This window comes from Primulina eburnea, chromosome 3 (genome assembly GCF_022965805.1).
Source record: "Primulina eburnea isolate SZY01 chromosome 3, ASM2296580v1, whole genome shotgun sequence".
NCBI lineage: Eukaryota > Viridiplantae > Streptophyta > Magnoliopsida > Lamiales > Gesneriaceae > Primulina > Primulina eburnea.
This window is the reverse complement of record NC_133103.1, coordinates 22,416,572-22,441,243: the sequence shown is the minus strand read 5'-3', so window position 1 is coordinate 22,441,243 and position 24,672 is coordinate 22,416,572.

Sequence of the window (24,672 nt, the reverse complement as noted above, 5' to 3'; positions counted from 1 at the left end):
TACTTGTTCAAGCCAAAATTCACATTTCTTCCATTTGGCATATAAATGTTTATCTTTCAAAGTTTGCAAAACTAATTCCACATGTTCTCGATGCTCGTCTAAAGTTCGTTAGTAGATGAGAATATCATCTATAAACACAATCACGAACTTGTCCAGAAATGGCTTGAAAATTCTATTCATTAAATCCATGAAAGCAGCTGGTGCATTCGTTAGTTCAAATGGCATTACAAGAAATTCATAAGGCTCGTACCTGGTTCGGAAGGCAGTCTTTGAGATATCATCTGATTTCATTTTTAGTTGATGATAGCCTGATCGTAAATCAATCTTCGAAAAGATGGCAGCTCCTTGTAATTGATCAAACAAATCATCAATTCTGGGGAGTGGATACTTATTTTTTATTGTCACTTTGTTCAACTCTCGATAATCAATACATAAACGAAGAGTACTGTCTTTCTTTTTCACAAACAAAACATGTGCACCCCACGGTGAAAAGCTCGGTCTAATAAACCCTTTATCAAGCAACTCATGTAACTGTTCTTTCAATTCTTTCATTTCTGTAGGAGCTAATCGATAAGGAGCTCTTGAGATCGGATGAGTTCCTGCCACAATATCAATTACAAATTTGATATCTCTATCTGGGGGTATGCCTGTTACATCATCAGGAAATACATCTGGAAACTCACACACAACATCTGTATCTTTTAGTTCACGAACCGGTGGATCAATAACTAAAACAGATGCTAAATATCCTTGACACCCCTTCTGTAATAATTTACAAGCCTTCATACAAGAAATTATCCGAAGAGGTAAGGATATACCTGCACTTGCTACTGTGAATGGTTCAGCTCCTACTGGTGCAAACTTGATCATCTTTAGGCCACAGTCAATAGTACCTCTATACTTCGAGAGCCAATCCATTCCCAATATCACATCAAAATCTGTCATCCTCAGAACTATCAACTCAGCATACATCTGATGGCCTTGGACGCATATTTGACACCCTCGCACAATCTGGTCTGTTTTTAATTCTTGCCCTGAAGGTAAGGCTATGGCGATTTGTGTCTCTGTTGTACTTGCTATAATGCCTGGTCTCCTTACAAATGATTCTGAAATAAAGGAATGCGTGGCTCCTGAATCTAGTAAAACAATACAGTGATACCAGATATCAAGAACATACCGGTAATCATCGATGTATCTGCATCCACTTCCTCTTTGGTCATCGAGAAAAGGCGTCCCTGTACTTTCTCAGAACTCCCCGGAAAATTTTTGGCGAGATGCCCTGGCTTTTTGCAACGATAACAAACATTGAAACCTTGCATACATTCACCGCCGTGAAGTTTGTCACATTTAGGACAAGGTGATCTGTCCTGTTCTTTATGTGGAGGGGGACCCTTGCCACGGAGTTCCTCTGGTCGAGTACCTCTGCTATCAGTATTTTTGCCTTGTCCTATTCCTTGACTCTTCTGAAAGTACTGATGTCTTTGTTGTTGTCTGTCTCTGTCAATGTCTTGTTCATCATGTTCTGCCATAAATGTTCTTTCTACTATCTCCCCGTATGTAGCAACTTTCGCCATTCGTACATCTCTTTTAATTTCAGAGCGAAGTCCCCGCATGAAGTGTTCGCCCTTACTTGTGTCATCCTGTGCAATATATGGTACATATTGGACTCCAGCCTCGAATTGTTGTATGTATTCAGTCATTGACATGGTTCCTTGATTCAGATTAAGGAAATCATTGGTTTTCTTGGCTCGTACATCTTTACCGAAATATTTGTTGTAAAAAACAGTTTTGAAAGTTTCCCATGTCAATGGTATCGCAAGTAATGCCTCCCTTGCACTCTCCCACCATATTCTTGCATGCTTTGTTAATAAAAAGATGGCACAATTTACTTTGTCTGCATCTTCCATATGAAGGTAGGAGAAGATGGACTCCAATGATATAATACATTCTTCTGCTACTGTCGGATCGGTGCTTCCCAAGAATTCAAGGGGATTCAAACGTCGAAAACGATCATATTCGTCTGTCTGAACAGGCACATGTCTGTGTACTATGGCTTGTGCTTGTGCTTGTTCATGAGTAGTCCGTTGCATCTCCAGTAGCTGCTGTATTTGTTCCCCATGGACTTTTTCTTGTTGTTGGAGTAATTGAGCAAAGTCATCTACAAGTCGTGGCGCACTACCTTCACCTTTGACTGCTGGGGCCTTGCCCTTAGATGGCCCTCCTTCATGTACTTTACGTTTTGGTGGCATCGTCGCTTATCTTAACCTACATGTAGGATACATAGACACATAACTTAGCATAAACTATGGGATACAATGATACTTACTTGCCGAGTTCCCCATGCATGGATAAAGTGCAGTGTCTTCCCTGTCGAAGAACCGTGGACTCTGATACCACTAAATTGTCACACCCTTACTCTATACTTGACATGATTACCATAATCAAAATAGGATTTGAATGATATACCTATAGTATGAACCAATTCAAACAAGGGATATCAATTTGACGGTTTTTAAAATTTTTGGCATGATGTCCCTATATTTTGTAAAATCCAAACTCAAGCAACAATATTTATACATACATTTAATCATACTCAAACATTCACTGTATCGTTATACATATAATCATAAACATCGTGAAACTTGTTTCAAACCCTGCCCTGAAATACAATCCACTATAATACATATGCGGAAGCTATACAATAAGACGTCCAGGTTCTTGTCGAGGTGAGGCACGTCAAAAGCATCCATTGGTGAACCGGCATCCTATGTATCTTCATTACCTGATCCTGTAATACATGAGCTACATGAGTTTATAAAACTCAATAATTTGGCACGTGTACGTATCAATATGCATCGAAGGAACATACATATCAAGTCGTGGACAACAATGAATCTTTAAACCATGTCATATCATAGCATATATTCATGTTCAATTTTGTACTTGAGCCTCATTAGTTGACCTGTACTACCGTGCTTGCTTTATTATATAGCTACTACTGTGTTGGACGTCAGGGAGCAACCTTTGGCAACCCCACGCCCCATGAACATATATTGGCCAATAGCTTTGGTGGACTTAAAACCAACCATGATGTCAACAAGCTCTATATCATGTAAAAATCATTCATTTTCCTTTCATGTTCATGTTCATTACATAGCACCCATCTTCAATATTCATGAGTTCTTTTCATATTTAATACATAACAATGGAATATGGTGCTATGTTTTCAACAATAAGATACTAACAATGTACATATAGCAATAAACAATGAGAAGTATTTGAAATCATAATATTACTCATGTATTACTTGAAGAACATGCCAACTTACTGTCCAAGCGTACAAATACTTGTTTGAGACAATGTTTCTCGCTCTTATACTGTCAAATGTATCAATAATTCAGTTACTATTGTTTAGACTAGGTGAAAATCACTCCTCTACATGTAGAACAACTAAAAGTGAAGAAAACTTACACCTATATGATGTTCTTATGATGGAGAATGGAATTCTAACCTCAAAATTTAGGAAGAATTGAAGAAAGAAGCTTTGGAGGGAGATTTGTTGGAGTTTCTCTTGAGCTTATGCTGAAGAAGAAGCTGTGGAATGGTTGGAATGCTTAAAAAATTCGAAACTTATCTTGTTAAATACAGGGCGGCACTCCGTCAGTCATAAATTACCGCTCGAGCACGGCACTTTCTGTCTGAAACCAAAAATCCAGAACCAGTGGCGCTGGGCGCCACTATGCGTACAGCCACTTCAAAGATTGCTCCAGAAACGTCTCTTCCGTTCATAATCTGAAAAAGTGGTAAACATGTAAGTTGTTGCTCTATGTCGTAGCTTGAATCTCCAACTAGTTTATGGTCATTTGGATGTCTGAGTAAAAAGTTATGCTTATTCTCCTAACATGTGTCATTGAGGGAATTGCGGTATACACGACACACTTCGAGGCACTTTTGGCTTGTCTTCCACAATGATTTGGACAAAACACAACACATGAAAGTTGTAGCATTATATCTTAGCTTTTTAATGGTTATGACCTCACTCAATTTGGATCAATATTCAAATCATTATGCTAAAACCAGTAACAACTACCACAATTTCATCTCATTTCCTGCAGTCCTATACCAACTTTCATTACATTACTTTATCTAGACATCTTACTATCACTATTTTAACACATATTCATTCTCAATACACCATGGACAACATAAAAATCATGTTCAATCATCATGTGAAATCTAATGAGCTAAATAACTACATAATAAACGACATAAACGCATTATTATCATTTGTACGAGTAACCGGGCATTACATATAATTACTAACCTAATTTTTGCACACAAAACAAAAGGAAATTCTCTCCAATTCTCAAGTGAAAGTCACGGCCGCGAAGTTTTTTTTTGAATAAAAAATTCGGCCAAGTGTTTTTCTTCCACATCGCGCCGCACCGACTCCAAATTTTTGAAATTTGGAGGCTGCATTATCAACTCACAAATCACTTGCGATTTCTAGTGCAATCCAAGCGAGGAAAAATTTTTTTAATCGTGGACCAATTAGGCGATCAAAGGAGAAGAGAAGTTCGTAAGGATTTACAAGAAGGGCTATATCCACCTAAACACCGGAATAGTTTGGAGTTCAAACATTAAGAACGCAGAGGTAAAATTCTTAAAACATCCTATGAATGTTTCTGACACACGATACACAAGAACAAAATTTTTAATTTTCACTGCGTCTTGGGTGCGAGAACAAGATGTCCCAACAATTGATGCCCGTAAGGATCTATAATGTGGATTGTATATACAATTCACGATAAAGGTCATCACAACACATCCTTGACGAAGCTAGCGAAAGAATGCCAATATTTGAAGCAGAAAATGGCTGTTAAATCACTCAATAGTACAAATTCAGTGTCATCGATGTCAACAACTGAGAAGGCATTCATGTACTTGATATCGATCTCCATTGCCCCATACGTGAACTTCGATCTAACAGCATTAACATGCCAGAGTTGTTGGTTAAAATGATAAGAAGATTATTCACTGGCTGCAACAAAAGACTGTCACCAACCTCTCTTCTTTGCGACACCAAGGGCTCGACATTTGTATATTTGGACATAGGTTTCTAAATAAACCAGTTGTTTCTGAAGAAACGAATTCAACTAACCATAAGTTATTATTTAGTGGCCAACAATTAATAAAAGCCATTGTATTTTTTTTTTAAATTAAAGATCTTGTAAATTTGGACAACATTCTATCATAATGTTTAAAGATCCAACAATGAATGGCACTGAGGGAGCCACTATGAATCTCTCCATTTCCTAATAATTTTCAAAAAACTTGTAAACTGCATTTTCCTCCTACTTTTAACATATTTAGCTCTGACCATACGAGAATACATGACCCTGCTATTCAATGTGATTTGTAGCTATCGAGAAACATAAATAAGGGATAACAAAACTCTTGGATATTGTTAGAGTATGTGCCTAGAGAGTCAAATTGTGACTTGTACTTTATTGACTTTTATATAAAAACAATATTTATTTTAATAAAATTTTATGATTTTATCCAATAATAACAATTACTTATCTATATACCTATGCAAACTGCATAGACAAAGTCTTTGAAAATGCAAAAGTTACTATCAGGTCTTCCTCTCAACGTAAAATCATGTAACTCATTAAGAAATGCACCGTATATTTTAAACAGGTTCCTAATTGAATCAATCGCAAAAAAAAGGTAAAGGCCGCTTGAGCTTGAGAGTAGAATCTGTGATGTAAACGTCAAGTTTCATTGATAAGAGCATGAAAATGTCCATTCATACAGATGTGTGAAATTGAATGATGTACTGAACAACCCTCCCTCAGACTCTCCAAGTGGTTATCACTTGTCGAGTGGAATAGTACGCAGTTATGGTTGTATACCATTAGTTCTTAGATCTGGGACAACATAGAAGCTCTATGTACTAGCATGCACTTTGATTCGTCTACCGAATCCATTGAGGATCATCAGGTGACATCACGGGTTGGTTGTAGTTTCAAAATACCTAGGAGCCGATACTTTGTAGTCGGGGATTTTTCGTTTACCTATGGGTGAATATATCTATGTAATTTGATGAGTTAATAGTGCAAGAAATCTCTAACCAGAGTAAAACATGTGCATTTTAGAAAGGTGTTTCCTCATTTTCACATATCACATCATTATTATCACTTAAAGATATATCACATCGTTAGTGAATTCTTTTGCAACTCTACCAATGGTCACAGATTCGATCGGAATATAAGTTGAAGTGAGCGTACTGTTCAATAACCATAACTTAAGATTCTTCCAGGCACTATAAGTTTTATCTAGTGCATCATGGGTGATGCTACTAGACGCTTTTACCATGATCTTTTGGGTGCAATCAGACTTGGGTTCTGACGTTATTGATCAAGATATTGATGAAAAGAATGTGGCTAATTAGGGTAAGCCCGGATAAGAATAAATGTTATTCTGAATTACATGAAGTTATGAACCCACAATTAGCTGTATCCCTGATCCATTGAGGGTCACACATATATCGAATTCTATGTTCCCATTGAGATAGTGAGGTTCAAATAGTTGAATTTGACGACCGTAGTTTGTTAGAGATCAAACAGATTGCTTATAAAAGAGTTTATAAGTGGATTCCATGTAATGGAAGTTGCAGAAGTTAGTTTAATTGCATATTAAGTGAGGAGAGTGAAACTGTCTGTTTTAGTGAAAGAGTACACAAAGCTGAAAATTTAGATCTTCAAAACATTCAATTTTCATTATATGAACAAGATTTATACCATCAGTGCATTGTTAATCGGGGTTATAATGAGTTCACAATTATTTATTTAGAAAATTAATAATCTACTAAATAAATAATAATGTCAATAGTGGTGACTTCTATATGCATATGATTCTCATTGAATATTCTAGAGTTGAAATGTTTACTACTTAAATTACTGCTAGATTTTTTTTAAAACTAATTTTTGAAAATACATTTAAATGCATGCATGCAATAACAAATGTGAATCATACGTTTTAAAATCAAAGTATTCAATTACTGGTAAAAATACTGCAGTCACAAATAAGAGAAATCGTCAACCCTAGATGTTGTCTAAAATAAAACAAATGTGAGGCATGTAAAAACGAAAGTGTATGAAAATATCTATGTTCACTCCTAACTCATAAACATAATGTGCGGAAAATATGGTCCTCGGTTTAGCGTGCGCACATCCAACTCCGCCCACTCAGTCTTCGGCGCCTCCAGTCTCCTCAAAAATATGCTCAACTGCATCATTCACACATAGTGAGTCTAAAGACTCAACATATCTGTAATGTTATAACAAGTACATATACATAACATGCAACAGTGAAACGAACTGTAATTAACACATATTTCATGATCTTAAAAGCATGAACTTAATCATATCGTGTCAAAGCATAACATAACCAAAACATGTCTCATCATATCAACGTATACGTGTTCATTTTCTTTATTTGAATTCAGATAATTAGTTGTGACTTTCGTATCAACTCTAATCGATGGATCTATCTACGTATAACTGTGGTACCCGGCTGCGGGGACATCAGTGACAGTTTATCCATCCACTGAGCATTGGCCTTACATGTGCGTGTTCATATTAGTGACAACTAAATCTCATCCTTCAAAATGTATCATCATATTCATCACTTATAAAAATCATGCATATACGTAAATTTTCTTAAAATTAAGCATACATTGTATTTTTCATATTTCCATGAAAATCATGTTCATAATAACGTGTACATTTAAAACATGTCAATCTGTTATCAGGGCGCTGCCAGGACTGCTAACTCGACCCGCGCGCAAAATGAACATTTTGCCCTTGGAAAGCCTAATTGATCATTTTATCCATGGACCTCAAAATTTCGACCCGAAGCCAACCATAATCCTCAAAACACCTCAAAACATATTTATAATCGATTCCTAGACATAACCTCAAGCCCGTTATATAACTTACACGATTCGTTTTAAAACTTGGAACGTCAGCTCCTTACATAAGAACAACAAAAACGTGAGTTAAATGTAAACATGTATGCATATTTCATGACAAAACGATGCATATTCGATGCAACATAAACAATCTATGCATTCCTCGTGTAAACACACACACACATCAGCATATAATAGCGTGAATAACGAGAAAAGAGAGATTTATGGCATGCCTTTTCGTTATTACGCTCAAAAACCAAGGTGCTAATGGACCCTAAATTTAAAAATAAAGGGATCAAAAGGACTTTAGGCCATTAAGAAATAAAATAATCCCATCAAGTCCAAAAACACTCTCGAACAATATTTTGTTTGGGTATGTTTTTGAAAATATTGCGCGAACCCTCAAAAGGTCCCCTGACTCGCTAAATTTTCGTACCGATTTAAAATGATCCGACGAAAAAAATACCCTACCAATGCCCAACTTCGAAAATATCTCTTAATTACACCAAATATTAAATAATTAAAAAATAGTTATTTAACAACATATTTTTCCTTAATTATCCTCGGTCTCCATTTCTCGTTCGAGCGCGAAAACTACTGAAAGCCTTTATGTATGAAACTTTAATAAACCACATAATTATCATGCATTAAATGCATAAAAATAGTTAAATACATATTTTTAGTAAAATCCTAAACTGCATGCAGACATGTTATGTAGTTCGAATTTCCTAGACTTTATAAGAGTAGTCTAGAATTGATTAATTAATTTATAAACAATTAACTGAGAAATTAAATAATAGTTATATAATTTTACATATGTGTCTATACATGTACATATGTGTATATATATATGTATAGATGTATTATTGCATGTTCTCCTCCCTAAATTTGTATCTCAATGTATCATGAAAATTTAATATAAATATTAGATTTAGTGGGAGATCAAGATTTGAAGATGATATGCCCAGATTCTCAATAGTTTTGAAACTCAAAGACAAGTAAAATATTGAAATCTTATGTAATATTGCATTTTCATTTACCTAGGTTCTGGACATGGATCTCTATATGGTTCATATGGATCAATTAACTTCCAGTTATCGATAATTCTTTATTATTTATTATTTATAATTCATGTGATATATTATTAAAAATTAGTACTTGCATTATTATTAAAATGATAACAAGAATTGCATGAATTAGTCAAACATACAAACAAACATGACACGAGATTTAAAACTAATGATGAAACTAATTTTTAAAATTAAAATATCTCATTATAATATCGATCGACGATGCACTGAGGGTATCGTGTCTCATGTGAATGGCAAGGAATTTTAAAATAACAAAATTCCATCTTTTGATATTTTGTTTCCTTTGAAGTCTTGTACAATCACATTGGAATACAACTTAAATTCTCCATCAATTATTTCCTTAATTATCAATATCCCGACACTTAGCCTTTGTTCGTGCTCGAGCAAATCAGAGAAAAAAATATTACTGAGGAATATTCCACGATTCACCACAAAAATGACGCAATCAATACTTTCCAACATTACAAATTCCATCACACTCAATCATAGTATCACACTATAAAAATCATAAAACTCACTTTCATTGCAACTTTAAAACTCAAACATTCACTTAAAAAGATCAAAGATAATGAGATTGTTGTAGTGTGGAAGTCCATGATTCACCACAAAAATGACACAATCAATACTTTCCAACATTACAAATTCCATCACACTCAATCATATTATCACACTATAAAAATCATAAAATTCACTTTCATTGCAACTTTAAAACTCAAGCATTCACTGGAAAAGATGAAAGATAATGAGACTGCTTGCGACGTCCCGAAATTTGAGATCCACATGAACCACGTGCGTGCAAGTTATTAAATTCCTTATGTATTTTATTAAATGGTTTTAATGCATGCTTAATTCATTGATTTGGGTTTTAATTCACGATTTAAGAATTGGCATTATTTTTATATTTATGTTTAATTGATGCATGTTAAAATACTTTTCGAGTTTCAAGTTTCAGGCGATTATTCGAGGCGGGATCGAGGAAAAGACCGGTGACGATTTTTAGCAATTTAAAGTGTGGTATTTTATTTTAAGTTAAGAGTGGGGGCATTTTAAATAATTTATTAAGTTTTTAGTATTTTAAAAGCCTTATTTAGGTATTTAGTAATTTAAGAGTTTAGAACTTTTAAAATTAGTATGTAATTATTTTAATAGAGGAGTTTGATTAAATTAGTGTGTGTCAACCTTAAATTAATATTTTAATTAGTTAATTTACCACTAAATTCTCCTAATTAAAAACCCACACACACGTTACACACTCTCACACACTTACATGTTTTTACACACACTAAAACACACAACACACCCTGCACATCTTATTCAGATTTTTAAAAGGAGAGAAACCTAGGGTTCCATAGCATTCAGCAGCCGCCCCACCCCCTTCACCATTCCATCAATTTTCGAGAGTTTTCATCACAAGATTCTAACGCCACGTTCGTCCCGGATCAACCTCGCTTCTTTCTCCGCTTCGGTATCGTCGCTACGGTATTTTGAATATCAAAAGGCACATATATTCTGTTCTTGATGAATCGATCATGTCATATTATACGTGCGTTGTTATTTATGCGTAAAACCATGTGTGCGATGTGTAGCAATTTGAGCAATCATGTTTAAATCGCTTCTGAAGCCCTTTTTAGATCTGAAATTTACGTTTTTACTGTTCTGGTTGAAACTGCGAATTTTCAGTCGAGATTTTGAGAAAGCTTTCAACTAGAAAATTGTAGAACATTTTGATGCCTTCGATTTGATATAAAATTCGAGATTTTTGGACAAAAATCGAGTGAGTTATGACGTTTTTCGTGGGACTGCTCAAGCTGCGACTTTTATGTAAATTGTGTTCTTGAAGTTATTTGTTGCAGGCTTCGTTGGACATCGCCGGGCTTGTACTACTGCATTTATATATGTTAAGAGATGTATTTAGGTGTTATTTGGTGGTTCGTTTGGGTCGGGTTTGGCTTGGGATGTAATAGAAGTCGTAGGAAGCGAAACGATGCCTAATTACGAGTTATTGTTGTGTTGGAATTAATTGTTGATGCTTAGGGACGTTTGGGGCGTTTTTTTTACGGGTTTGAATCAATGTAATAACATCCTAGGATGAGTCTAGAGGTGTTGGTTCATGGTCCTTAGGCTTGGATTGAATGAGTGAAAGGTTAAGTTAGTGAGTTTTCGTGAATTTGCAAAGACAGAGGGTACCCGGACCCCTTCCCGGACCATGGCACGTAGTCGTGTCCTTTTTCCTTCAAAAATACGAATTTCCAGAGTCTACCCGGACCCGTACACGGACCCCTACACGGGGTCCGTGTACACCCTTTTAAAAAAAAATTTAAAAAATAATTTTTTTTTTTTTTGGATTTGCTTTGGGGTTCTATATCATGGTTTAGCACCATGGTTAAAATTTATTTATGTAAAAATATAGGATTTGTTTTGTGGTTTTACGTCATGGTTTAGTACGATGATTAAACGAGGTCAAGCCAGGAGCGAACTAGAATGTCCTAAGCTACTTATTCATTTTGGTGGTGAGCTCGAGTACCTACGTCTAAGACATGCAAGTTAAATATTTAAAATTTATGTTAGTATGTACAGTAGCAGCCCCAAGTGAGATCCAACGAATCCCTCAACGCCAAGTAAGTATGATGACGTGCAAAGAAAATATTTTAAGTTTTTGGAGGTATGCTAAATGTCTTGTGACCAAATTATGTTAGGATTGGAAAGTGTTAAATTATGAACGGGGACCAATCCGCCCGTTAAATTATGAACGGGTTAGATCGAGGTTGGAAAACGTTAAATTATGAACGGGGACCAACCAGCCCGTTAAATTATGAACGGGGATCTCATGTATGTGGCAATGGATACGTCAGCCCAGTAATGTGGTTTGTCTGATCAGGCGTTTATTATGTATGGATCACCTGCTTTGAAACATCCTCTACGCAAAATGATGAAGTTATGTATGTTCAAGTATGCGGCATGCTTAAGAAAAGTTTATGTTGATGGCACGTCTAAGTATGTATGTACGTATGTTCAAGTTTTAATACGCAAGTCAAGTTTTAAGTATGTATGTCCTATTTTAAAGTTTCATGTGATTTTATTATGTACTAGTCGTTACTACCAGTTTATACGTGTTGAGTCTTTAGACTCACTAGACTTGATTGATGTAGGTGAGTATGTTGATGAGGAGACAGGAGGTGGTGACCAAGGGGCAAGCTTGGACTGAGCGGGAGGCTAAACTTGAGGACCGCCATGTATAAGTTTTATGCAAAAGTTAAATTACTCTGATTTCATATTTTGATGGGAATACTTTGAGCAAACCTTTTGTGAGCAAATTTTTATTGTAGTTATTTTGAACAACCATGTCTTATGGGGGACTTGGTTGAGATATTTTATGGCAGACATTGAAAGTATTTTTACATTCAAGAAAATTCTTAATTTTTCCGCAAATTTTGAACAAGAAAAGTACGGTACGTTAGAGTTGGTATCAGAGCGGTGTTCTTGTAAAGGGTTACGCCTATTGCCAGTCGCAATAAGCTCACGAAGTCACACCTCAAGTCTGTAAGTTTTAAAATTTTAAATTATTTCATGTATTAAGCATTCAAGTCATGATTTCAGCATGTGCATATTTTAATGCAACCACCAGTATGTTTACATGACATATGTTTTAGAGTACATGTTTATCTGTCGTTATGAATTGAGATTGGATCCTTAAAACTTTTATGCATGTTACGACATGAAATGAGAAATTATTTAATTTTCTTGCATGCTGGTGCGGTGGAATTGGACATGAGCAAGAATTTTGCTTTTGTGCGTCTGGAAAAGTTGGAAATGATTTGTCTATATTATATTTTGGTTAGTAGTACTGATATTATACTTGTGGGTAATAAGTTAAACTTGACAATTACGAATGCTTTTGGGACTTGTAGATTTTCTAAGAAATTACTGATGGTTTGTGGTTGCTAGCTGAGTTGCTTTTTGAGAACTCCATGTAAGGATTAATTATTTGAGACTACGACGATATTTGGAAGTATACAAGCATAGAATTTATTTAGGATGCATGCTCCCCCTAGTTGGATTTAAGGATATAATTGCACGAATTGAGAATTTTAAGGACCTAGTGGTAATGACCAATAGTTTCAGGACCTAAGTGCAAAGATAAAAATCCTAAGGGACTAGTTTCGAAGTTATCGTTTGAAATTAAATTCCGAGTTTCGAGGATTTTAAGGTTTAATGAGACTAAAATCGAAGATTTTACTGGGGACCGGAAATGCAAATTTTGAAGAGTTATAGGGCCAAAAATGTAAGTTCGAGAACTTTAAGGGTCAAATTGAAAATTCAGAAAATTTTGGCGATTAAATTCGAATTTTTGAGGAACACTTGGGTTAAATCAGTAAATTTTGAGGCTATGAGAATTGAATTTGGGTCTAATAAGTTTAAAATTTTTGAATTTTATGTTGCGAGGAACTTACACAATGGAATTAGGAACACCAAAAACTTATGGGTAAATGTGGAATTTCCAAAATTTAGGACAAACTGGATAATTTTGAGGAAATAATGAATTAATGCTACAATTTTAAGGAATTTGGGGGACTAGTTTAGCAGTAAGTGGGAATTGAATGGTTTAAATGATAGGAATTTTCGATGATTTAAGCTCGAAGTGATCATTAGAACCTTGAAGTATCTGGGTTATAATATTATAAGAAATGGTAATCAAGGGGATTGTAAGATGAATCGACATTGGGCTCGAAAAGTTAAGCGCTAGTGAATTAATGTTGCGGCAAATTTAAAATTCAGGATGATAACGATTTGAGGTAAAGTTGATCGGTTAGCTAAGTTATAAGAGTAGACATTGAGTTAGCGAAAATTGTTTTTGGGAACTTAAGTTGATCTGTCATAAGTTTTAGTCATGATTGTAGCAGTTAAGCTTGTACCTTTGTTGGAATTTGATTTTCTAGAAGGTTGGGTATGGTTGATGATTAGGTTATTTGATAGACGACGCATGTAAGAATTGAGGTAGACATCTTGTCTTGGGAAATTTTTGTAGGTTATTAAGAAACTTGAGAATAAGTGAATATGTGTGTTGGAATTATGTTATCCAAAACTATTTGGACTGCGTAAGGTTGAATTTCAAATTTATGGGATATTTGCTCATACGGAAATTTTGGGTGAAATAAAAACAAAGGGAATTATTGGTGTTCAACATAAGTTATCAATAAATGAATATTAAGATTTTTATTGAGTAAGAAATCTACAAGCTTGATATGAAGATTCTAGAATTCTATGGGTTATAAGTGGAGTTGATTCATTAGAGTTAGTCCATTATTTAATAAAGGAAGCTTATTAAATTTTATACGCTAGAATTAATTGAGTATTGGGGATACGTCTAAGTGGGACATTCGTTCCAATGAGGAAGGCTCAAGTGTCTTAGGCTTTAACTATATTGTAATCGTGAAGAAAATAGTTTAAGCTTGTGATTGATGCTAAAAAGTTTTTATTATTTAAGGAGAGGATCGATATTATATATTTTGGGGTTTACGGATTTGTGTTACTCGAAATTAAAGGTTGGCAACAATTTTATATTTGGGATGTACTCGTAAATAATTAAGTTATGTAAGTTTGTATCGTAAGGTAAATATTCGATTCAAGGATTGTAGGCCAATATTAACATATGGGGATTAAGATAAGATTTAACTTTTAAGTGTATTGCTGAGGATGGAAGTTGATCAGTAACCGTTGGTGCTAAGACCACTTAGGTTGGACTACATAAATACGTATGTAATAGTTCGATGAGAATTAGGGGTATGGTATGAGAAAATAAGATACGATAAGTTTGAACCTCTATTACTAATATTGGGAATTGTGAGAAAAGTCAGAATTGGAGTTCATAGCAAAGTAAAACTAAGACGCCATAAGTCGTTTTAAGTTGTGATTCGCAAACGAGGTTTTTGGTAGGTAATTTAATTAGGATTGAAGAGACGTAAGGACAACATAAGACTTAATTTTATTCAGAGTAGCGCAGCGGTAGCGTGGATCGTTGGGATACTAGAATTAAGAATCTAATTTTTGGATTATCGAGGATAAGCGAATTTCGGGGACGAAATTCAAATTAAGGGGGATAGATTGTGACGTCCCGAAATTTGAGATCCACATGAACCACGTGCGTGCAAGTTATTAAATTCCTTATGTATTTTATTAAATGGTTTTAATGCATGCTTAATTCATTGATTTGGGTTTTAATTCACGATTTAAGAATTTGCATTATTTTAATATTTATGTTTAATTGATGCATGTTAAAATACTTTTCGAGTTTCAAGTTTCAGGCGATTATTCGAGGCGGGATCGAGGAAAAGACCGGTGACGATTTTTAGCAATTTAAAGTGTGGTATTTTATTTTAAGTTAAGAGTGGGGGCATTTTAAATAATTTATTAAGTTTTTAGTATTTTAAAAGCCTTATTTAGGTATTTAGTAATTTAAGAGTTTAGAACTTTTAAAATTAGTATGTAATTATTTTAATAGAGGAGTTTGATTAAATTAGTGTGTGTCAACCTTAAATTAATATTTTAATTAGTTAATTTACCACTAAATTCTCCTAATTAAAAACCCACACACACGTTACACACACTCTCACACGCTTACATGTTTTTACACACACTAAAACACACAACACACCCTGCACATCTTATTTTCAGATTTTTAAAAGGAGAGAAACCTAGGGTTCCATAGTATTCAGCAGCCGCCCCACCCCCTTCACCATTCCATCAATTTTCGAGAGTTTTCATCACAAGATTCTAACGCCACGTTCGTCCCGGATCAACCTCGCTTCTTTCTCCGCTTCGGTATCGTCGCTACGGTATTTTGAATATCAAAAGGCACGTATATTCTGTTCTTGATGAATCGATCATGTCATATTATGCGTGCGTTGTTATTTATGCGTAAAACCATGTGTGCGATGTGTAGCAATTTGAGCAATCATGTTTAAATCGCTTCTGAAGCCCTTTTTAGATCTGAAATTTACGTTTTTACTGTTCTGGTTGAAACTGCGAATTTTCAGTCGAGATTTTGAGAAAGCTTTCAACTAGAAAATTGTAGAACATTTTGATGCCTTCGATTTGATATAAAATTCGAGATTTTTGGACAAAAATCGAGTGAGTTATGACGTTTTTCGTGGGACTGCTCAAGCTGCGACTTTTATGTAAATTGTGTTCTTGAAGTTATTTGTTGCAGGTTTCGTTGGACATCGCCGGGCTTGTACTACTGCATTTATATATGTTACGAGATGTATTTAGGTGTTATTTGGTGGTTCGTTTGGGTCGGGTTTGGCTTGGGATGTAATAGAAGTCGTAGGAAGCGAAACGATGCCTAATTACGAGTTATTGCTGTGTTGGAATTAATTGTTGATGCTTAGGGACGTTTGGGGTGTATTTTTTACGGGTTTGAATCAATGTAATAACATCCTAGGATGAGTCTAGAGGTGTTGGTTCATGGTCCTTAGGCTTGGATTGAATGAGTGAAATGTTAAGTTAGTGAGTTTTCGTGAATTTGCAAAGATAGAGGGTACCCGGACCCCTTCCCGGACCCTGGCACGGAGTCGTGTCCTTTTTCCTTCAAAAATACGAATTTCCAGAGTCTACCTGGACCCGTACACGGACCCCTACACGGGGTCCGTGTACACACTTTTAAAAAAAAATTTTAAAAAAAATTTTTTTTTTTGGATTTGCTTTGGGGTTCTATATCATGGTTTAGCACCTTGGTTAAAATTTATTTATGTAAAAATATAGGATTTGTTTTGTGGTTTTACGTCATGGTTTAGTACGATGATTAAACGAGGTCAAGCCAGGAGCGAACTAGAATGTCCTAAGCTACTTATTCATTTTGGTGGTGAGCTCGAGTACCTACGTCTAAGACATGCAAGTTAAGTATTTAAAATTTATGTTAGTATGTACAGTAGCAGCCCCAAGTGAGATCCAACGAATCCCTCAACGCCAAGTAAGTATGATGACGTGCAAAGAAAATATTTTAAGTTTTTGGAGGTATGCTAAATGTCTTGTGACCAAATTATGTTAGGATTGGAAAGCGTTAAATTATGAACGGGGACCAATCCGCCCGTTAAATTATGAACGGGTTAGATCGAGGTTGGAAAGCGTTAAATTATGAACGGGGACCAACCAGCCCGTTAAATTATGAACGGGGATCTCATGTATGTGGCAATGGATACGTCAGCCCAGTACTGTGGTTTGTCTGATCAGGCGTTTATTATGTATGGGTCACTTGCTTTGAAACATCCTCTACGCAAAATGATGAAGTTATGTATGTTCAAGTATGCGGCATGCTTAAGAAAAGTTTATGTTGATGGCACGTCTAAGTATGTATGTACGTATGTTCAAGTTTTAATACGCAAGTCAAGTTTTAAGTATGTATGTCCTATTTTAAAGTTTCATGTGATTTTATTATGTACTAGTCGTTACTACCAGTTTATACGTGTTGAGTCTTTAGACTCATTAGACTTGATTGATGTAGGTGAGTATGTTGATGAGGAGACAGGAGGTGGTGACCAAGGGGCAGGCTTGGACTGAGCGGGAGGCTAAACCCGAGGACCGCCATGTTTAAGTTTTATGCAAAAGTTAAATTACTCTGATTTCATATTTTGATGGGAATACTTTGAGCAAACCTTTTGTGAGCAAATTTTTATTGTAGTTATTTTGAGCAACCATGTCTTATGGGGGACTTGGTTGAGATATTTTATGGCAGACATTGAAAGTATTTTTACATTCAAGAAAATTCTTAATTTTTCCGCAAATTTTGAACAGTAAAAGTACGGTACGTTACACTGCTGTAGTGTGGAAGTCAAAAATTATATTCTTCAAAGGTGTTTCAGTTCAAGGAGTACTCATATCTTCTGAATTTTTTTCGAGAAACTCTCTATAAGCTTATCTTTCATATGTTTCTCTTCTAAATGTTAAAGGAATATGACTCAGTCAATACGTCTTTTCAAACATATATTGTTAGGCTACAGCTCACGGCTACAATAAAGGTATGAAGATTCAAAATAAGAGAAATTAAAAAAATTAATCGTACAACGCACTTCTTCATCTATTATCCTCCCCACCTTATTGAATTTCATCATCATCCATCTAACTTTTTCATCTTCCTTCTACTTCCATCCATCTTCACACATATTTTTTCTTCTTTTCAGCTTGTTTTTTCACAATACTATAGCTTTAATAATCTTCAAACTTTCTCTATTTTTCATCTTCCTTCAGCTTTTTTCTTCATTTTTTTCAATCCTCGACAATATTTTCTTTTCAATCACCACACTATACAACATTCTTTCCTCCTCTTTTCTTTTCTCATTCTATATTTTTTTCCATCAATCCTCTTCCCTTTCTTCATGATTTTTTTTTTTTACAAACTCCTTCAATTCTTCTTATCTATTGCCAAAACATTGAAGTTATTGAATATTTTAAAGCGCTAAATGTGATTATTTCTCTCAAAATTAAGATATAGGAATAGTGTATGAGCTAAAATGGGTAATTGATGTTGTATTTCAAAGGGATAAGAATGGGGGCCAATTGTATGTCTTTGACACACTCTATTTGATTTTTAAAAGCTCAAAATGGGATTTAAGATATATGAATGATGTATTGGATAGGCTCAAAAGGCTCAAACGGTCCAAGGATCGCCTAAATCATCCCTCGGTCATTCTATTCCGTATTTTTGCATCGAAGGATAATTAGAAAAGTTTTAGATTTTTTTTTCATGAGCTCACCTTTTGCCAATTAACAATTAATTCGTATAACTATGACTTAATGTGCATACATGATGTCTCAAAATATGATACAAAACTACTTCATGTTCCAATCCTTCATCTACAACTACATTTTATATCAATCAATTCTAGGTGTGATTCAATCTCTGAGTGATCAAAAATCAAGAAAGTCAAATAGTGTGTCATGTCATCACAACTGCAGTTTCTCAAAGAAAAACCATAAAAAAAATCATGTCCAAGGATTAAACATTAAAGCACATGCTAAGTGTTGTGATGTGATACAAAACAACCAATCCCCATGTTTGGATCGGTTAAAACAAGTAAAACGTTTAGAAGGGAGGTTGAATAAACACTTAGGATTTTTGAATTCTTTTTATAGAATGTGATTCAGTTTTTTGAGGAACTGATATCGATATCTTGTATGTCAATATCGATCAATTAATTAAAATAGCGCGGAAATAAACTGGAGGATAGATTTGAATATTTTTGTTAGGGTATTATGAAAACTGAAGGTACGGATAAATGAGCACACTTATTTTATGTATGTTTGAAGACTTCAAATGCGCCTACGTTACCAATTCTATCTAAAAGATAGGTATTCAAAAAAAAACTTTGATTAATTATAACCAAATGTAATAACCCAGTTCAGTTTGGACTTAAACACCACCAAACTAAAACTATTAGCTTTTCTTATACTTATCAGTTGATAACTGAATAGATCAAATGGGTAGGCTGATTGCTACGAATAAATTAGTGAATTGTGAGCTTTAATTTACGAATTTCAAACTGAATAAAAACTTGAAAATGAATCGCAACTGAATGCTCTTGTTGTGTAACTGATGTTCACGTGAAATCGTCTTTGTTGTTATCTTTGTTAACCTTTTCCACAACTGAACAACTCAGCTATTTATAGTCTTCAATTCCAATGGTCATATTGAATGCATTTAATGAATAATATGTTGAATCGTCTCGAATTTACTGTCAAATCGAAGGAATCAAAAAGTAATACGTTTTATATGTTGAAAAAGTTTCCAGAAAATCGACCGAATTTTCGCAGAAATCGAAGTGACATCAGACACGTTTTTAGATCTAAAAATTTGGATATAAAAAAATCATTTCAAACGTTTTTTCTCAATTTTTTTAACAACATACATGGAATTTCACGCATAATAAAAATCACAACACATAATATGACGAGATCGATGCAGAAACAATAGAATATACATGCCTTGATCTTTAAAAATACAAAAACGATGATACGGAAGCGGGAAGGATGCGAGAGTTGATCCGGGACGAATGTGGCACCATTTTCTTGAAAAAAAAAGTGGACGAGGATATGCTAGAAAATTGCAGAGGAAAGGGCGGCTGTTAAAGGTTCTAGAACCCTAATTTCTTCTAAAAAAATGAAATGAAAGCAAACAATGTGTGTGTGTGCAAGGGGGAAAACCGAGTGATTGTGTGTGTGGGTAGTGTAACGTGTGTGTGTGAGTAAATAATTAGGGAAATTTAGCTTAACTAAATAATGAAATGATAATTAAAAATGTTAAACCCCACTAACTTTAAATAAAATCCCCTAATTTAAAATAAAATGTACAAGTGACAAATACTTAAAAGTTTAAAATTTTAAAATTTTAAAATCACCTAATAATTAAATTAGGCTCTAAAAATGCTAAAAACTAATAAATCATTTAAAATGTCTCAATCCTAACTTAAAATAAAATATCGTATTTTAAAATCACCAAAATCGTCGCCGGTCTCTTTTCTCGATCCCGCATCTAATAATCGTCTGAAACATGAAACTCAAGAAAACATTTTAACTCGCATCATGCAAATCTAAAATAATGCAAATTATAAATCATGTACCACCAAAAATCATTTTGATTCAAATAAATAATTTAACAATTAAATAAATGCATGGTTTTACGTGTACATATTTTGGGCTCTATACTAATTGATTCCAAGGGTGGCGACATTCTTGAATGAAGTCTATCCAAACTGAATTAGAACATCTCATATCAGACTAGGCCTATCCAGCTGAGCTGGGATCCAGGGCCCTGAATTCGCTAGAGATTGCACATAAGGGAGTGGCTGCCCGAGTTTCTCGGCCTGGTATCCTGGACCTCACGTTTATGATATATACATTCAACTCTTCCATGCAGACACAGTCAAATCATGCAGCCAAGTGTGCTTCTTTCATGACATGCTCTAGTCCTGGGTGTATTTCAATGATCTTCTAACATTAGAACAAAAGAATTCATGTCCACCGTAGACATCACAACGTCCTCCCATGCATTTTTCTATTTATTTCTAGGATATTGGCATTTATTTCTATTGGAGCATGTGTGTTAAGAGATTCTGGGAGCATGCTTGGTGGAATCCACACCTCTTTTATAACAAGTAATCTTAGTTGTATAGACCGATGCAAACATTGTTAAGTTAGGAGTTGTAGCTGTCTTGGCCTTTCTTTCTGTTGGAGCATGTGTGGTATGAGATTTCGAGAGCATTTGTTTTTATGTTGAATCCATCATTTTCGCTACAAAGGGGTTTTGGAAGTCTAATCCAATTCAATTATTCCAAGATCCCTCCACAAATAACGATAAAACGTTTTAGCTTATCTACAGCTATGCTCTTTAAACATGGTTGTAGTTCACCAAATGTATGACATGCTCCCCTTATCCATATCTAGATACTGACTATGGTACACAATTTTCATTTTCCACACATCACACGTGGATTTCTCGTAGTTGTTGATGTTGTATATGCAACCATTTTTATGGTAAAAGTCTATGATCCAACCACTCGATGCAACAATCAATTAAACCGTGTCTTTAGGCAGGCATCGTGATGAAATAATATAACATCTCAGTTGGGTATGCATATTTTTAGGCTTTCACAGCTGTGGTTTGTCTATTCATAATGATACTACGAGCGCTTTAGAGCATCCTCAAGATATGTCATTTAGTGATTTGGAATTGTATGTTCCAAAAAATTGGTACCATTGGGTAAATTCAATAATAGAAGTTTGTTGGAATTCCATCTTTTCTTCTACTTTTAGGGCGTAACCAAAAGAGAATCTAGCACTTCTTGGTAGTGCATATCTGAACCGCTTGTTTGTTGTTCAAAAATTCTTGTTCGGGTAGTCATACCATCCATACGTAGTGTTTTTATATGAATAATTGTACGAATGAAAATAAACACAATTTGGTTGTAATCTCGCCCTCAATTAAATAAAAAAAAAATTCTTGATGTTTTTTTTACCTATATTTGAAACAAGTAATTTATGAAATTCACTAATAAACTATGAATTTTAGTAACAATAACATGATAATAAATTATCAAATTCAAGTGAACCTTCAAAGAACTCGTATTTAACAATCTGCGTTAAGAACGATTGACAAACGCCACAAAGATTAAACTTTAATAAGTTTGATTTTTTAGAAGAACAAAACCAAGCTTTTTGATTTGAGAGAAAAACTCATTAAACTATCAATATTTTTCAATAATTTCATGTATATATATGTTTATAAAACCGAAAGATATCAATCTTGATGTTTTCTAACGAATTAAGAATCTAAAATAGGAAAATAAATCTTTCCTACGCATTGTCGCGCCCGGGTGCATGCCAACATCGTGCGGGTACATGCACGTTATTGCATTTCTTAACGTCGGGCAAGGGTGGACATGTGATTGTGCACCTTTTTCATGCTCATGGTGTGGAGCGTGCCTATTTTTGTCCTGGGGGTTCCTTCGTGTGTTGCATGCACGGGTGCGTGCTCACAACATACGGGTGTGCAAAAATAGCTATCTCAATCCTTTAACACATGAATGACGTTGCAATGACCTCCAACTTGGTTGTCATGGTCACCAAACCATTTTAACCTTGATCACATGTTTGTAGGAACTTCTTGGTAGCTCACCATGAGTCCTTGAAGAGCTTCCTTAAACTTCTTGATTCGCCCTCTCATTATTGGTCCTTCTGGCAACTCTAGTAGATCTCATGCTTTCTTAGGAGATTGATCCATGATCGCATCATCATCCCTTCTTGAAAAAGTTTTGTCCTCAAATCTCGATTGTCACCTACATCAAACAACGATAGATCATTAACATTAAAAGTGGAACTTACATTATGCTCACCTAGTAAGTCCAGTCGTATGCAACGTCATTGTAGAGGCCCGTATTTCGTATTCATAATTTTTCGGAATTATTAAAAATTTTCTAAATAAATATTAACTTGTCTCATTTAATTAAAATAAACATGTAAATAATTTTAACTTTAAAATAACAGCGGAAGCAAATATTGTTTTCAACCAACAATTTAAAAATAATCCAACGTAAACATCAATTTAAAAATAATCCAACGTATTAAAACTGAGTTTGAATAATAAAAGGTACATAAACTAAATCATAAGGTCATCGGGTTTACTACTGCTGTCTCAAGATCGCTCACTGGTCTCCGCCCGCGGTCTCGACCTCATTAATACCTACAACAATCAAGTCTAGTGAGTCTAAAGACTCAACATGTATATATCGTGAATAACAAGTAATATATATCATAAAATCACATGAGCGTATGGTGAAAATTGTATCATGAATAATTATAACTGCGTTCATATCTGAAAGTCATACGTAAAATATTTGCTCAATAGAGCTCTGTCATAACATATCATAATTTTTCTGGTAGAGATAATGTTTCTAAGCAAGTTGCCCATAACATAACGTGAGCGCCTGATCAGACTAAACCACAGTATACTGGGCGGTAGAGATCAATCACAGCCCTTGGGCTGGATGTCCGTACCCATACATAATCATAACCGGTCGTAAGTCACCGGGTGGAGAGGTACTCGGTTGCGCCTACCGACTTCCAAACCCATAAGCATTGGCCACAAGACATATAGCATATATCTAAAAAATAATCATTTTATATTTTTATGCACGTATTATAATTATAATCTTATTTTTACCGGATGTGTTAGATCGTTCTCAGGCTTGCTGCGATTTACTACTAATATGCAATAAATATTAACTTGACAAAATTTTAACAATAGAACCAAAAACTAGACGAGTCGGACCAATAACTTGATTTTTTAACCATGGCTTCGTACCAATCCGAATCAACATTAAACCGAAATTTAATCATGATTAAAAATACCCTAAACATACTGAAAAATATGCATAATAACTGTAAAACACAAAAATAGGTGAAAGGAATCCAAAAACATAAAACACTCTTTCGAGAGTCATTTTGGCACCTTTCGCCGTAAATTCTCGTACGACCTCTAAACTCGACCAAATCACAAACGGCCAAAAACATGACCTTCCTAACTCATTGAGGTACTGTTCAGTCCAAGGCCATGGGCTAAAATCCAACCAAGAACTCAAACAACCCCAAAAACCGAAACCCATAGCTGCTGTCAAAAGTGCAGCAGTGGCAGCTTGTGTGTTTGTGGTGTAAACTCTGAAATTAATGGCCATTGGCTTGAACCACCAACCCAAGACTCTTACCAACATCCTAAGGCATGGGTTGAACCATGGCTAAGGGCTAAAAGCTAGCCACAACCCAAGCAAACACATGTGACAACAGAAAGTATCAACCGAGAGCACCAACTTTGTGCAGTGGAATGTATTGAGTTGTTTTACTGTCTTGTGTCGTTCCAGTGGCCATTTCATCAACCATGGCTCGATCTAGACATGATGGAATGTTGTATGAACCATGGCTATGGGCTAGAAGCCAACCACAATCCAAACCCCACCCAAAAACCGAAAGTGTACACACACAGAAAATGAAGGAACCGAATTGCACTTGTGTAGTTGCTGTGATGTTTTTAATGGATCTGTGAATTAAATCGTGAAAGAA